The 14259-nt window shown below is 46.9% G+C and overlaps 1 protein-coding gene across 1 annotated transcript in view; it reads right to left on the bottom strand.

Moving 5' to 3' along the window:
- The window catches only part of VPS13B (vacuolar protein sorting 13 homolog B), a 1674799-nt gene that overhangs the window by 1470251 nt on the left and 190289 nt on the right, over positions 1 to 14259 (bottom strand).

Raw genomic sequence — 14259 nt, 5'->3', positions numbered from 1 at the left:
GCAGACACAGAGTTGTGCTAAATGAAAGGTTTTCCTAATAGTAGTAGCAGATTGTTCCGACTGAAAACTGCCCATATCAGAGTCCATTCAAATTAAAAAGAGAAGGGGCATTAAGTCAGAGGAGGAAAACAAAAACCTATATCTGATTTTTTTTTTAAGTGTGCATTATTTATCCCTTTACACCACCTGCAGAAAATATGGTACACAGAAAGAACAGACATACTTTTTTATTTTTTTTATTTTTGTTACATTTGTACCCCGCACTTTCGCACTCATAGCAGGTTCAATGCGGCTTACATATTATATACAGGTACTTATTTGTACCTGGGGCAATGGAGGGTTAAGTGACTTGCCCAAAGTCACAAGGAGCTGCCTGTGCCTGCAGTGGGAATCGAACCCAGTTCCCCAGGACCAAAGTCCACCACTCTAACCTCTAGGCCACTCCTCCACTCCACAAAGTTAAATATATAGTAACCTATGGAACTGAGTCCCATAGTGCAATAAAATTAGCTAAAAGATCAAAGGGCAATAAAGTATTTATATACTTCTAAACACATATGCTATTGAATACTGCCTCCATATTGGTATACTGTATACAGTAATCACTTCATAATGAACAGACCATCATATACAAACCTACTGTGGTATATTCTAATCACTAATGCACAGATTCAAAACTTCTTATCATTGGTTCACAAAACCTGTTTTTTGTAACTGTGTGCTAGTGGTTAGCGTTTACCACAGTAGATTTGCATGAAGTGAATATATAGCAAACTGCTGTGAAGGGATAAATCATGTGGATATTTATCTCCTGTTTCCTTTTCATTATTTTCCTTATTGAAATATGCCACATGAGCATTTTGTAAATAAAAACCATATACCTCTCTCAAATATTCATATATATTTATATATATATATATATATATATATATATATATCCTTATTGAAATATGCCACGAGCATTTTGGAAATAAAAACCATATACCTCTCTCAAATTATATATATATATATATATATATATATATATATATATATATATATATGTATAAAATACTAAAGGGCTCCTGTTAACTATTAAATGAACTTTAACCTTAATTTTATAAAACTGTACATAAACTGAAGATCCTTCAGAGTGAAAAACAAAGTTAAGGAATAAACTTGTTCAGCATTTCCCTTTCTCTTTACTAACACAAAAATCCACCTACTGTTGCACGTACAATTTTCTGCCTGTCATACGTGCGTGCAATGACTGCAAACCGTTCCTAGCTGTCAGAGAACAACTCCAATATCTGGAAACTAGCAGCAACCCTGGAGGAGCTGTGGCAGACAAAGAAGTAAACAAGACATAGTAACATAGTAGGATGACGGCAGAAAAAGACCTGCATGGTCCATCCAGTCTGCCCAAGACAAACTCATATGTGTATACCTTACCTTGAATTTGTACCTGTCCTTTTCAGGGCACAGACCATATAAGTCTGCCCAGCAGTATTTCCCGCCTCCCAACCACCAGTCCTGCCTCCCATCACCGGCTCTGGTACAGACCATACAAGTCTGCCCTCTCCTATCCTCTCCTCCCAATCACCACCCCCTCTTCCCCCCACCTGCTCCACCACCCAATTTCAGCTAAGCTTCTGAGGATCCATTCCTTCTGCACAGGATTCCTCTATGCATATCCCACGCATGTTTGAACTCTGTTACCGTTTTCATCTCTACCACCTCCCGCGGGAGGGCATTCCAAGCGTCCACCACCCTCTCCGTGAAAAAATACTTCCTGACATCTTTCCTGAGTCTGCCCCCCTTCAATCTCATTTCATGTCCTCTCGTTCTACCGCCTTCCCATCTCCGGAAAAGATTCGTTTGCGGATTAATACCTTTCAAATATTTGAACGTCTGTATCATATCACCCCTGTTCCTCCTTTCCTCCAGGGTGTACATGTTCAGGTCAGCAAGCCTCTCTTCATACGTCTTGGAATGTAAATCCCATACCATCCTCATAGCTTTTCTTTGCACCGCTTCCATTTTTTTAACATCCTTCGCAAGGTACGGCCTCCAAAACTGAACACAATACTCCAGGTGGGGCCTCACCAACGTCTTATACAGGGGCATTAAAACCTCCTTTCTTCTGTTGGTCACTCCTCTCTCTATACAGCCTAGCAATCTTCTAGCTACGGCCACCGCCTTGTCGCACTGTTTCGTCGCCTTCAGGTCCTCAGATACTATCACCCCAAGATCCCTCTCCCCGTCCGTGCCTATCAGACTCTCCCCGCCTAACACATACATCTCCCTTGGATTTCTACTCACTAAGTGCATCACTTTGCATTTCTTCGCATTGAATTTTAATTGCCAAACGTTAGACCATTCTTCTAGCTTCTTCAGATCTTTTTTCATGTTTTCCACTCCCTCCGGGGTGTCCACTCTGTTGGAAATCTTGGTGTCATCCGCAAAAAGGCAAACTTTACCTTGTAACCCTTCGGCAATGTCACTCACTAGAGTGGTGGTTCTCAAACTTCTCCTAGCAGATCACCAGACAATCAGGTTTTTAGGATATCAACAATGAATATGCATGAAATAGATTTGCATGTCTACTATCTCCATGATATGCATATCTCTTACACATATTCATTGCTGACATCCTGAAAATCTGACTCACTGGTAGTCCCTCAGGACAGGTTTGAGAACCACTGAACTAAAGAACGCTTTCAGGGGTATGGTGGTGTGGTCGGATAGCCCTTGTGTGGCTTTGAAGCAGTAAGGTACTGAGAAAGGAAAGCACAGCTTAGAGTAGTAAGAAATGATCTTGTAGTCTTTATTTCTCAGACTTCTAAACTGTCTTCCCTGAAGACTACAAGGCAGTTTGGAACAATAAGAACAGCAACATACTAATTAATTAAATGCAACCTTGAACAACCAAAAGTGTAATGTTTACAAAATACCTCTGTGTCTACCAACATCTAAAGGTAATAAATTCCACAGAGATGGGCCTTTACAAGAAAATGCTCTGTAGCTGACTATCACTTAGTACCAGTGATAATGCCTGACCAGCGGAATGCAAGTTTGGGTGAGAAGATATTGCTGAATATGTGAGCTATCCACACCCTTGGTGATGTCATCGGGTGTAAGGGGTGACAAGTGGGAGGCAAACACCAGAGGTGCCATGCGTGACAAAGGAGCTCCTTTGGGCACACCTTTGGGTGGACTTTGGAAGGACTTTGAAGGGGGTTGCTTTTTTTGCTGCTGCTATTTATATATTTTTGCTTTAAATATGTGCAAGAGTTCTGTGATTCAGAGGAATAGGCCAATACCATTTAAGTGGAAAGGGGATTAAGGGAATAGAGGGAGGATTCTGATACAAATTCCTTTGCAGAAAGTAAATATGGTGTCTGATTCACGTATGTTAAAAATTGCTTTAATTAATGCAGTCAGTTAGCAATAAGGTTGTGCTTATTAGAGATTTGCTTTCTTAGTATGGCTTGGATATGTTAGGGATTATTCCTGATTGGATCCTGCAGATGCTGTTTCAGCAAATCAAGGCGGTCCAGAAGTGTGATTGGGGGGGGCTGTAGAATTCCTAGGAGAGCAAGAGGAGTGTTTTTAAATTTATAAAGTCTCCAGATTATTGAAGTATTTGATAGGAATTGTGATGGGGCTGCTCAAAAGGAAGGGATCCCCAGAAGCTTAGCCGGTGGTGGGAGGCAGGGCTGGTGGTTGGGAGGTGGGGATAGTGCTGGGCAGACTTATACGGTCTGTGCCCTGAAAAAGACAGGTACAAATCAAGGTAAGGTATACACAAAAAATGGCACATGTGAGTTTATCTTGTTGGGCAGACTGAATGGACCGTGCAGGTCTTTTTCTGCCATCATCTACTATGTTACTATGTTGTTGATAGGTTTGTTATGTTCAGTGTGTCTGGCGTACTGATGTCAAGATTTTGTGGTGGTGATTGTTCTTCATTATTAACAACTTTGATGTTGCTCCCAGTAGAATTGTCTAGTTTGACAGTATTAGGAAATTTTAAGAATTCGGTGTCCCTAGGTGGGGGGCATGTCACATGTGCTGTTTGATGATCTTACTCACACACATTGTGGATCAGGCAATGCATCAGGCAGGCCATATGCTGGATTTGCTTTTAATCTCAGTGTGATGGTCCTCAGTTGTCAATGTTACTACTTTACCAGTGGTGTGGTCAGATTACTCTTTATTGGTGTTTACACTAATAATGGATGAGGTCATGTGTGATGTTCGTTCATAAACAAAAGCAGTTCGGCCTTGGATTGCTCCAGCCTCTTTATGGGAGACTTGGGGACTACTGTTGGGGGACATTTCGGATTTAGAGACGGAAGATGTTATTAAGCAGTGGCTTTAGATTTGATAGATCCAAGGAAGATGGATGTGGTGGGGCATAAGGGGGGCAAGTATGCTTCTTAGTTTCCTGTTGTCCTGTTTCTGTGGTAAGTGAGCCCTTAGGTTCCCGGAGGCCCGCAAGACCTCAGAGGACAGCCGTGCACCCCGAATCTTCACCCGCGGCGACCGCCGTTCACCGGGGGTTGAGCCCCCAGCTGCAGGCGGCCAGCAGGACTGCTGGAACCGCGGGGTGACGACTGGCCTGGTAGGTAGTCAGCAACACAGTCTCTGAAGGGCAGCTAGCAAGGGCGGCTAGCACCAAAGAAGGTCACAGTCTCTGAAGACAGCTAGCAAGGACGGCTAGCACTGAAGAGGGTCACAGTCTCTGAAGACAGCTAGCAAGGACGGCTAGCACTGAAGAAGGTCACAGTCTCTGAAGACAGCTAGCAAGGACACCTAGCACTGAAGAAGGTCACGGTATCTGAAGACAGCTAGCAAGGACACCTAGCACTGAAGAAGGTCACGGTATCTGAAGACAGCTAGCAAGGATGGCTAGCACTGAAGAAGGTCACAGTCTCTGAAGACAGCTAGCAAGGACGGCTAGCACTGAAGAAGGTCACGGTATCTGAAGACAGCTAGCAAGGACGGCTAGCACTGAAGAAGGTCACGGTATCTGAAGACAGCTAGCAAGGACGGCTAGCACTGAAGAGGGTCACAGTCTCTGAAGAGTCAAGCTTTCCAGATCCGCTGCGTCGGCTTCTGACAAAAAGAACCGGAAGCACTGGACTCCTCCAGTCTGTCCGTTTAAATTTAGCGCCAATCCGCCCCTCCCACGGAGAGAGAGCCAACCACCTGGACCTAGCAGACAAAAGGAGGCTCGATTGGCCGAACTGCCATGCAGGCGGAGTCCTAGCGCCGGTGCACCAATCCGGCGCGAGGAGGCGGAGCTTCCGTGCTGATCCGCCCCTAGCCAGGGTGATGTCGACGCCGGGGCCGCCATCTTGGCCGGCGTGCTTCCTCCTCCGAGGCCGGCGTTCGCTCCAGCGGACCGCCGGCCTCGGTCTGACCCGCGGCAGCATCGGCTGCAGCGGAGGTCCATCTCCGCCCCCCTGGACGCCGCGCCGCCCGAGGGCCATCGCCTGCCCCAGCGGGGGCACAGGTAGGAGCTGGAGACATGACACCTGTAGGTTTCAGGCAGATGCACTGGGAACTTTGGTATATGGAAAGGGAGTGGCAGCAATCAAGAGATCCTGATATTAGGGATTCATATTTGTAGAAGTTGCAAGAATATACTGCTGTAGTGACTAATGAGAGAGAACAGTACTATCAGAAGTGAATAATGGAATCATTGAATCGCCCCAAAGAGTCATTCTCAGTGGTGCAATCAATGACTCAGAATAGAAGTGCAGTCGGGATTAGTTCTCCATTTTCACCTGATGATCATATGAATTATTTCAATCAAAAAGAGAAGAATATTGTTGATTCTTTTCTACCACTCAGGAAGTGGAGTGTTCTCCCCCTATTTTAAGACAGGGATGGGGGATTTTTCATTGGTGGGTAATGCAGAGGTTAAAATGTATTTGAAGAAATGTTCCCAACTGATGCTGTAGGGGAAGCGAAGATACATATGTGTATCAGGTATTCTCCGAGGACAGCAGGCTGATTGTTCTCACATGTAGGTCGACATGCGCGTCGGCCCGGGAACCGGCATTTTGCAAGCAAAATATTTAAAAAAGTCTTCCCAGAGTCTTCTGGTGCACGCTAGACCCATCGCATAAACGTGTTCCTCAGTTAAATCAAAAGCATAAAAAGTAACAATAACAACTCCAAAGGGGAGGTGGGCGAGTTTCTGAGAACAAATAAGCCTGCTGTCCTTGGAGAATACCTGCTAAAGGTATGTATCTTCACTTTCTCCAAGGACAAGCAGCTGCTTGTTCTCACATGTGGGGTATCCCTAGCAACCAGGTTCACTCAAAACAATGAACATTGGTTAATTGGGCCTCGCACCAGCGAGGACATAACAGAGATTGACCTGAAACCATAAACAACTAACTGAGAGTGCAGCCTGGAACAGAACAAAAATGGGTCTGGGGGGTGGAGTTGGATTCTAAACCCCGAACAGATTCTGCAGCACCGACTGACAAAACCGACTGTCACGTCAGGTATCCTGCTGAAGGCAGTAGTGAGATGTGACTGTCTGGACTGATGACCACACTGCAGCCTTGCAAATCTCCTCAATGGAGGCTGACTTTAAGTGAGCCACTGACGGGCATAAATGAAGGAAATGCAATCTGCTAGCCAATTGGAGATTGTGCATTTTCTGATGGTGACTCCCCTCCTGTTGGGATCAAAAGAAACAAACAACTGGGTGGACTGTCTAAAGGGCTTCGTCCGCTCAACATAAAAGGCCAATGCTCTCTTGCAGTCCAAGGTGTGCAAACAGCTTTCGCCACAGCGGGTATGAGGAAGGGGAAAGAAAGTTGGCAAGGCAATTGACTGGTTCAGATGGAACTCCAACACCACCTTTGGCAGGATCTTAGGGTGCATGCGGAGGACTACTCTGTTGTGATGGAACTTGATATAAGGTGCATGCACTACCAAGGCCTGAAGCTCACTGACTCTATGAGCTGAAGTAACAGTCACCAAGAAAACGACCGTCCAGGTCAAGTACTTCAGATAGCAGGAATTCAGTGGCTCAAAAGGACCTTTCATCAGCTGGGTGAGAATGACATTGAGATCCCATGACACTGGTGGAGGTTTGACCGGGGCATTGACAAAAGCAAACCTCACATGAAACGAACAACTAAAAGCTGTCCAGAGATAGGCTTACCCTCTACATGCCGATGATGTGGAGGAGTGGCCTAGTGGTTAGGTCCTGGGGAACTGAGGAACTGAGTTCGATTCCCACTTCAGGCACAGCTCCTTGTGACTCTGGGCAAGTCACTTAACCCTCCATTGCCCCAGGTACAAATAAGTACCTGTATATGTAAGCCGCATTGAGCCTGCCATGAGTGGGAAAGCGCGGGGTACAAATGTAACTAAAATAAAAAAATAAAAATAAATGATAAGCACTAATCGCACTAAGGTGAAGTCTTACGGAGTTGGCCTTGAGACCAGACTCTGACAAGTGTAGAAGGTATTCAAGCAGGATCTGTGTAGGACAAGAAAGAGGATCTAGGGCCTTGCTGTCACACCAGATTGCAAACCACCTCCATTTGAAAGAGTAACACCTCTTCGTGGAATCTTTCCTGGAAGCAAGCAAGACTCGGGAGACACCCTCAGAAAGACCCAAGGACGCGAATTCTAAGCTCTCAACATACAGGCCGTGAGAGCCGGAGACTGGAGGTTGGGATGTAGAAGCGACCCCTCGTTCTGAGTGATGACAGTTGGAAAACAGTCCAGTCTCCACGGTTCATCGGAGGACAACTCCAGAAGAAGAGGGAACGAAATCTAACGCAGCCAGAAGGGTGCAATCAGGATCATGGTTCCGCAGTCTTGCTTGAATTTCAGCAAAGTCTTCCCTACTAGAGGTATGGGAGGATATGCATACAGAAGGCCTGTCCCCCAATGTAGGAGAAAGGCATCTGATGCTAGTCTGTCGTGGGCCTGAAGCCTGGAACAGAACTGAGGGACCTTGTGATTGATCTGAATAGCAAAAAGATCCACCGAGGGGGTGCCCCATGCTCGGAAGATTTTGCAGACTACGCCCATATTCAGTGACCACTCATGAGGTTGCATTATTCTGCTCAACCTATCGGCCAGACTGTTGTTTACGCCTGCCAGATAAGTGGCTTGGAGAAACACGCCGTGACAGCGAGCCCAAAGTCACATCTGGACAGCTTCCTGACACAGAGGGCGAGATCCGGTGCCCCCATGCTTGTTGGTGTAATACATGGCAACATGATTGTCTGAATTAAAATGATTTGGTTGGCCAGCTGATCTCTAAAAGCCTTTAGAGCATTCCAGATCACTCTTAATTCCAGGAGGTTGATCTGCAAACTCTTTCCTGAAAGGACCAGGCTCCCTGAGTGTGGAGCCCATCTACATGAACTCCCCACCCCAGGAGAGATGCATCCATCGTCAGCACTTTTCGTGGCTGAGGAACTTGGAATGGTCGTAATTGAATAGAATCTTCCACCAGTGGAGAGAATTCCGAAAGCCAGTGGACAGTTGGATGACATCCTCTAGATCCTCCGCAGCTTGAAACCACTAGGAAGCTAGGGTCCATTGAGCTGATCTCATATGTAGACGTGCAATGGTCGTGACATCAACTGTGGAGGCCATGTGCCCCAGAAGTCTCAACATCTGCCGACCCGTGACCTGGTGAGACGCTCGAACCATGGAGACCAGGGACAGAAGATTGTCTGCCCTTGTATCGGGAAGATAAGCTCGAGCTGTCTGAGTGTTCAACAGGGCTCCAATGAATTCCAATGCTTGGACTGGGGTGAGATGGGACTTGGGATAATTTATGATGAACCCCAGTAGCTCTAGCACCCAAATAGTCATTTGCATGGACTCCAGAGCACCCTCCTTCAAGGTGCTCTTCACCAGCCAATCGTCGAGATAAGGGAACCCATGCACTCCCAGTCTGCGTAGCGACATTGCATCTACAGCTAGGCATTTGGTAAACACTCAGGGCGCAGATGCCAGGCCAAAAGGCAGTACACGGTACTGAAAGAGCTGTGTTCCCAGACGAAATCGAAGATACTTCATGTGAGCTGGAAGCATCAAACTATGTGTGTAAGCATCCTTTAAGTCCAGAGAGCATAGCCAATCATTTTCCTGAATCATGGGAAGAAGGGTGCCCAGGGAAACCATCCTGAACTTTTCTCGGACAAAAAATGTGTTCAGGGCCTTTAGGTCTAGGATGGGACGCATCCCCCCTGTTTTCTTTTGCACAAGGAAGTACCTGGAATAGAATCCCAGCCCTTCTTCCCCTGGTGGAACAGGTTCGACCGCTTGGGCCCTCAGAAGGGCGGAGAGTTCCTCTGCAAGTACCTGCTTGTGCTGGGAACTGTAAGAATGAGCTCCCGGAGGATAATTTGGAGGTTTGGATTCCAGATTGAGGGTGTATCCTGACCGGACTATTTGAAGAACCCACCAGTCGGAGGTTATGAGAGGCCACATTTGGTGAAAAAATATCAACCTCCCCCCAACCGGCAAGTCGTCCGGCAAGGACACTTTTACTGAGGCTTTGCTTAACTGGAGCCAGTCAAAAGCCTGTCCCTTGCTTTTGCTGGGGAGCCGCAGAGGCCTTAGGAGCACACTGTTGACGAGAACGAGTGCGCTGGGACTGAGCCTGGACAGGCTGCCAAGAAGCAGGACTGTACCTACGCCTAGCATAGGAATAGGGAGCACTCCTCTTCCCTCCAAAAAACCTCCTAGATGAGGAGGTAGTAGCAGAAGATACCCGGCGGGAGAGAGAATCCATAGCATCATTGTGCTTCTTGAGCTGGTCAACCAGATCCTCTACTTTCTCACCAAAAAGGTTATCCCCCCAGCAAGGAACATCCGCCATCCGCTATTGGACCGAATGATCCAGGTCAGAGACACGCAACCATGAGAGTCTGCGCATCACTATACCTTGGGCAGCAATCCTGGATGCTACATCAAAAGTGTCGAACATACCCCTGGCCAGGAATTTTCGACATGCCTTTTGCTGCCTGACCACCTGGCGAAAAGGCTCAGCTTGCTCCGGAGGGAGTGCATCAACCAAGCTAGACAATTGCCTCACCGAGTTCCACAAGTGGATGCTCGTGAACAGCTGGTATGTTTGGATCTTGGCAGCGAGCATAGTGGCCTGATACGCCTTCCTCCCAAAAGAGTCCAAGGTTCTAGATTCTCTGCCTTGGGGCACCAAGGCATAGTCTCTAGTACTCTTGGCTCTTTTGAGAGCGGAGTCCACCACCATGGAATTGTGAGGTAGCTGAGAGTTCATCAATCCAGGCTCCCCGTGGATCTGATATTGGGATTCAGTCCTTTTCGGGATCACGGGATTAGACAGAGGGAACGACCAGTTTCGCATAAGGACTTCCTTCACTACATTATGCAAAGTAGCCGTTGCTGCCTCTCTAGGTGGAAAAGGATAATCCAGGACCTCGAGCATCTCAGTCCTGGGCTCATCCTCAACCTCCATAGGGAAGAGAAAAGCCAAAGCCATTTCCCGGACAAAGTAGGTAAAGGATAGACTCTCCGGTGGACAAAGTCTCCTTTCTGGTGGAGGGGAAGATTCAGAAGGAATCCCATAGGACTCATCAGAAGAAAAGTACCTGGGATTCTCCTCTTCCTCCCATGAACGCTCATCTTCAGTATCGGACAAGACATCTCTCAGAGCAGTCTGAAACTGAGCCTGCCTCGATGTCGAGGAACGACGCCCTCGATGGCAGTGCCAAGAAGTCGACGCCCGCCTGGACTCCGGTGACGCTTCCTCCACCGACATCGAAGAGGAGTCGACCTGGGTGGCAGGCGGCACCGAGGTCAGGGGCCTCACCACAGGTGAAGGGCCACATACTGCTGCAGCAGACAGTACGGAAGGCGCAAGCACCCCCAACACTGAAGTAGACTGGCGCAGCAACCCTTACAGAAGCTCAGGAAGCAGGGCCCTGATGCGCTCGTTGAGAGCCACCATCGGACAAGGCTGCGGGGTCGGTAAAGGAGCCAGTGGCAGAATCTGTCGAGGCTCGGGAGCAGGTACCGGGCTGCTAGACCGACGCATCGGCACCTCCTGAATAGAGGGAGAGTGATCCTCTCAACGCCGACGCTTCTTGGGTGCCGAATCCCTCGACGCCCCGGAGCTCCCGGCACCGTGTGTCGAAGGAGAACGATGACGGTGCTTCTTCACCTTCGCTTGACGCCCGTCATCAAATCTCCTTGGTACCAATGAGGAAAATGTGGAATCCTCATGTCTCTTCAGGGCCGGATCCGACAAAGGTCGGTCCCGGGGGGCCTGCATAACAGGAGACCTCGAGACAGGTGGAGACCCACTCGATTCCCCACTGCTCCCAGCACAAGTTGGTCATTCCGTAGCCATTACCTTCGCTCCTGATGTCGATGCGTCCCTCAATGTCGATGCTGCCAACCTCGGCACCAATGTCGATGTCGAAGGACCGGACCGAGCCCCAAAAAGCTTTTCTCGTTGGGCTTCTCGAGACGCTAGTGTCCGTATCTTCATGCAAAGACACAAACTACAAGCGCTATGGTCGGGCCCAAGCCACTGGATACACCAGGCGTGGGTACTGGTACCTGAGATGGTCCGGTTGTACCGAGTACAACGTTTGAAGCCACTGGGTGTCTTCGATGACATGGAAGTAAAAACGGCTTTGACGAAATTAAAAGACGTGATCGTGCCTGTTAAAAGAAAAAAGGGCACGAAAAGAAGGGAACAACCCAACCGCACGGCCTAAGCTGGCCGCATCGAAAAACAAGGAAACTTTAAAAGGGCAAAAAAAATAAAGAAAACTACGGGAAGTTATTTTTGTTAAAATGTAAATTTCTATTAAAAAAGGAAAAGAAAGAAGTCAAAAACCACAAAACGGATGAGACTCTTTCCCAAGCCTGAGAGGAGTGGAGAAAAAATTTGACCGTACCTCAACGTGGAGAAAAAAAAAATAACTAAGGAACGCGTTCACCCGAAGGGTGGGAAATCAGTCCGCGCCAGAAGACTCCGGCAAGACTTTTTAAAAATATTTTGCTTGCAAAATGCCGGTTCCCGGGCCGACGCAGACGTCAACTCATATGTGAGAACAGCAGCCTGCTTGTCCTCGGAGAATGTGTGTTCCCCAGCTTTGTCAAGAAGGTTGGGAGATATTATTGCCCTGATTCTAGCTAAGATTGCTAACATGTTTTTGGAGGTTGGATTTTTTTCTGGATAAATTGAAAATACCTACAGTGTGGCCAGTTATGAAGGGCTCAGCAATAAGGTGTAATGTTTTGGTGAACTACTGTCCAACATCCACATTGCCTGTGTTACTGAAAATAATAGAACAAACTGTTTATATGCAATTGGATGATTTTTTTTTGTCAAGAAATTCACTGTTGTATTTGTATTAGTATGGTTTCTGCAGGGCTCATAGCACCAAGGCGCTTGTAGCCACAACAGTGGATGAGATCCGGTTGGGGCTTGATAAACATGTTAATCATATTTTTGCCTTTCTGGATATATCTACTGCACCAGGGTGCTTGTGGTCTTGAGGGGAACCATGCTATTATGATTTGTCATTTTTGAGTAACAAAAAACAATTTGCTTGTATGGGTGAACATGAGTAGCCATACAGAGTCAGAACAATGGTCCATCTAGCCCAGTATCCTGTTTCCAACAGTGGCCAAGCCAGGTCACAAGTACCTGGCAGAAACCCAAATCGTGGCAACATTCCATGCTGCAAATCCCAGGGCAAGCAGTTGCTTCCCAATAGCAGACTATGGACTTTTCCTCCAGGAACCTGTCCAAACCTTTTTTAAACCCAGATAAGCTAACCACTGTCACCACATCCTCCGGAAAAGAGTTCCAGTGAACTATTCGTTGAGTGAAAAAATATTTCCTCCTATTTGTTTTAAAAGTATTTTCACATAACTTTCTCGAGTGTCCCCTAGTCTTTGTATGGGTCTGTCAGAAATCCAGAACTGGGTAACCATGCAGTTCTGAAAAGATACAAACACTATCCTGAAGGAAAGAGCCATAAGCAATTATTAGCTAAAGAGATACATGTCTGCCTCTAGAACAATCTTGAACTGCCATGAATTAAGGAAATAATTTTCTCTCTCATGCCCAAATAGTACTAATTTTAAACTCTCTTATATTATACACAACATACAATATACCAGTGGTTCCCAAACTGTAGGTTGCTGGATGTGGTGACAGAAACAGGCTGTTTCCCTACTCCCTCTGGACCTCCACTATGCCTTGCCCAGTAGTGGTGGTCAGTATGTACCCTGTGAGTCACTGAACATTCACAGGTCCTGCCTGCCTCCTCCTCCTATGTAGGCTTCCTGTTAAGATTGGACACCTATACATTGCTGGGATCCCTGAGTGTATGTGGATATATAAGATCCTGTGCTGAATGCTGTTATTTTTTTCTACCACCACTGCTATTGTTTTCATGCTTTGGATAAATGAGGGAGAGGGGATAAGAGATCTACAATTTTGTTTTCATCACCACCTAGTGTCACATGAAATTTTAGTGAAATTGACACATACTGGTTAAAAGTTTGGAAAGCACTGCAATATACTTTTGTAAGTTGACAAACCCCAGATTTTCCAGTGCATTCATCCATTTTCACCAATTGTTGATACTATGAGCAACTCAATCAGGATTCAAGTCATCACTTTTCAGACTGAATACTCTACTTTACTGAATTAAATATATATCTCATCCAGGGCCCCTTTTACCAAGCTGCGGCCAAAGGGGGCCGGTGCTGGTGGCATGTGTTTTACATGCACGCTGAGGCCCCCTTTCACCACAGCTGGAAAGGTAAAAGAGAAGATCTCGCTTTCCTGCAGGAAATGGCCAAGCAGCAAGTAAAGTACTTCCCAGGCGGCCATTTGTGGGGGGGGGGGGGGGGGGGGGGGGGGGGGCTTACTGCCACCCACTGAGGTGGCAATAAGGGCTCCTGAGCTAACCCGGCGGTAATCAGGCAGCATGTGGCACTGCCCGATTACGCTGGGTACAGTCCAGCACTACAAAAATAAATACATTTTTGTAGCGTGAGAAATGACAGCGCGGTAGGGGTGGGAAGTACTGCCGGGCTGCTGCCATTATAGTGAGTGGTAAGCCCGTGTTCTGCTTACCACTGCTTAGTAAAAGGAGCCCCCAGTTTATAGATACTAATGTAAAATTCTGACAGGGTTAATCTGCTGCTATTCCACCTGTGAACTGAGGTGTATATCTTCTATTTAATTTTATCTTGTCACATGTATTAAGC

The sequence above is a fragment of the Microcaecilia unicolor genome, chromosome 1 (assembly GCF_901765095.1).
Source record: "Microcaecilia unicolor chromosome 1, aMicUni1.1, whole genome shotgun sequence".
Classification (NCBI taxonomy): Eukaryota; Metazoa; Chordata; class Amphibia; order Gymnophiona; family Siphonopidae; genus Microcaecilia; species Microcaecilia unicolor.
This window is presented reverse-complemented; position numbering and strand designations above follow the sequence as displayed.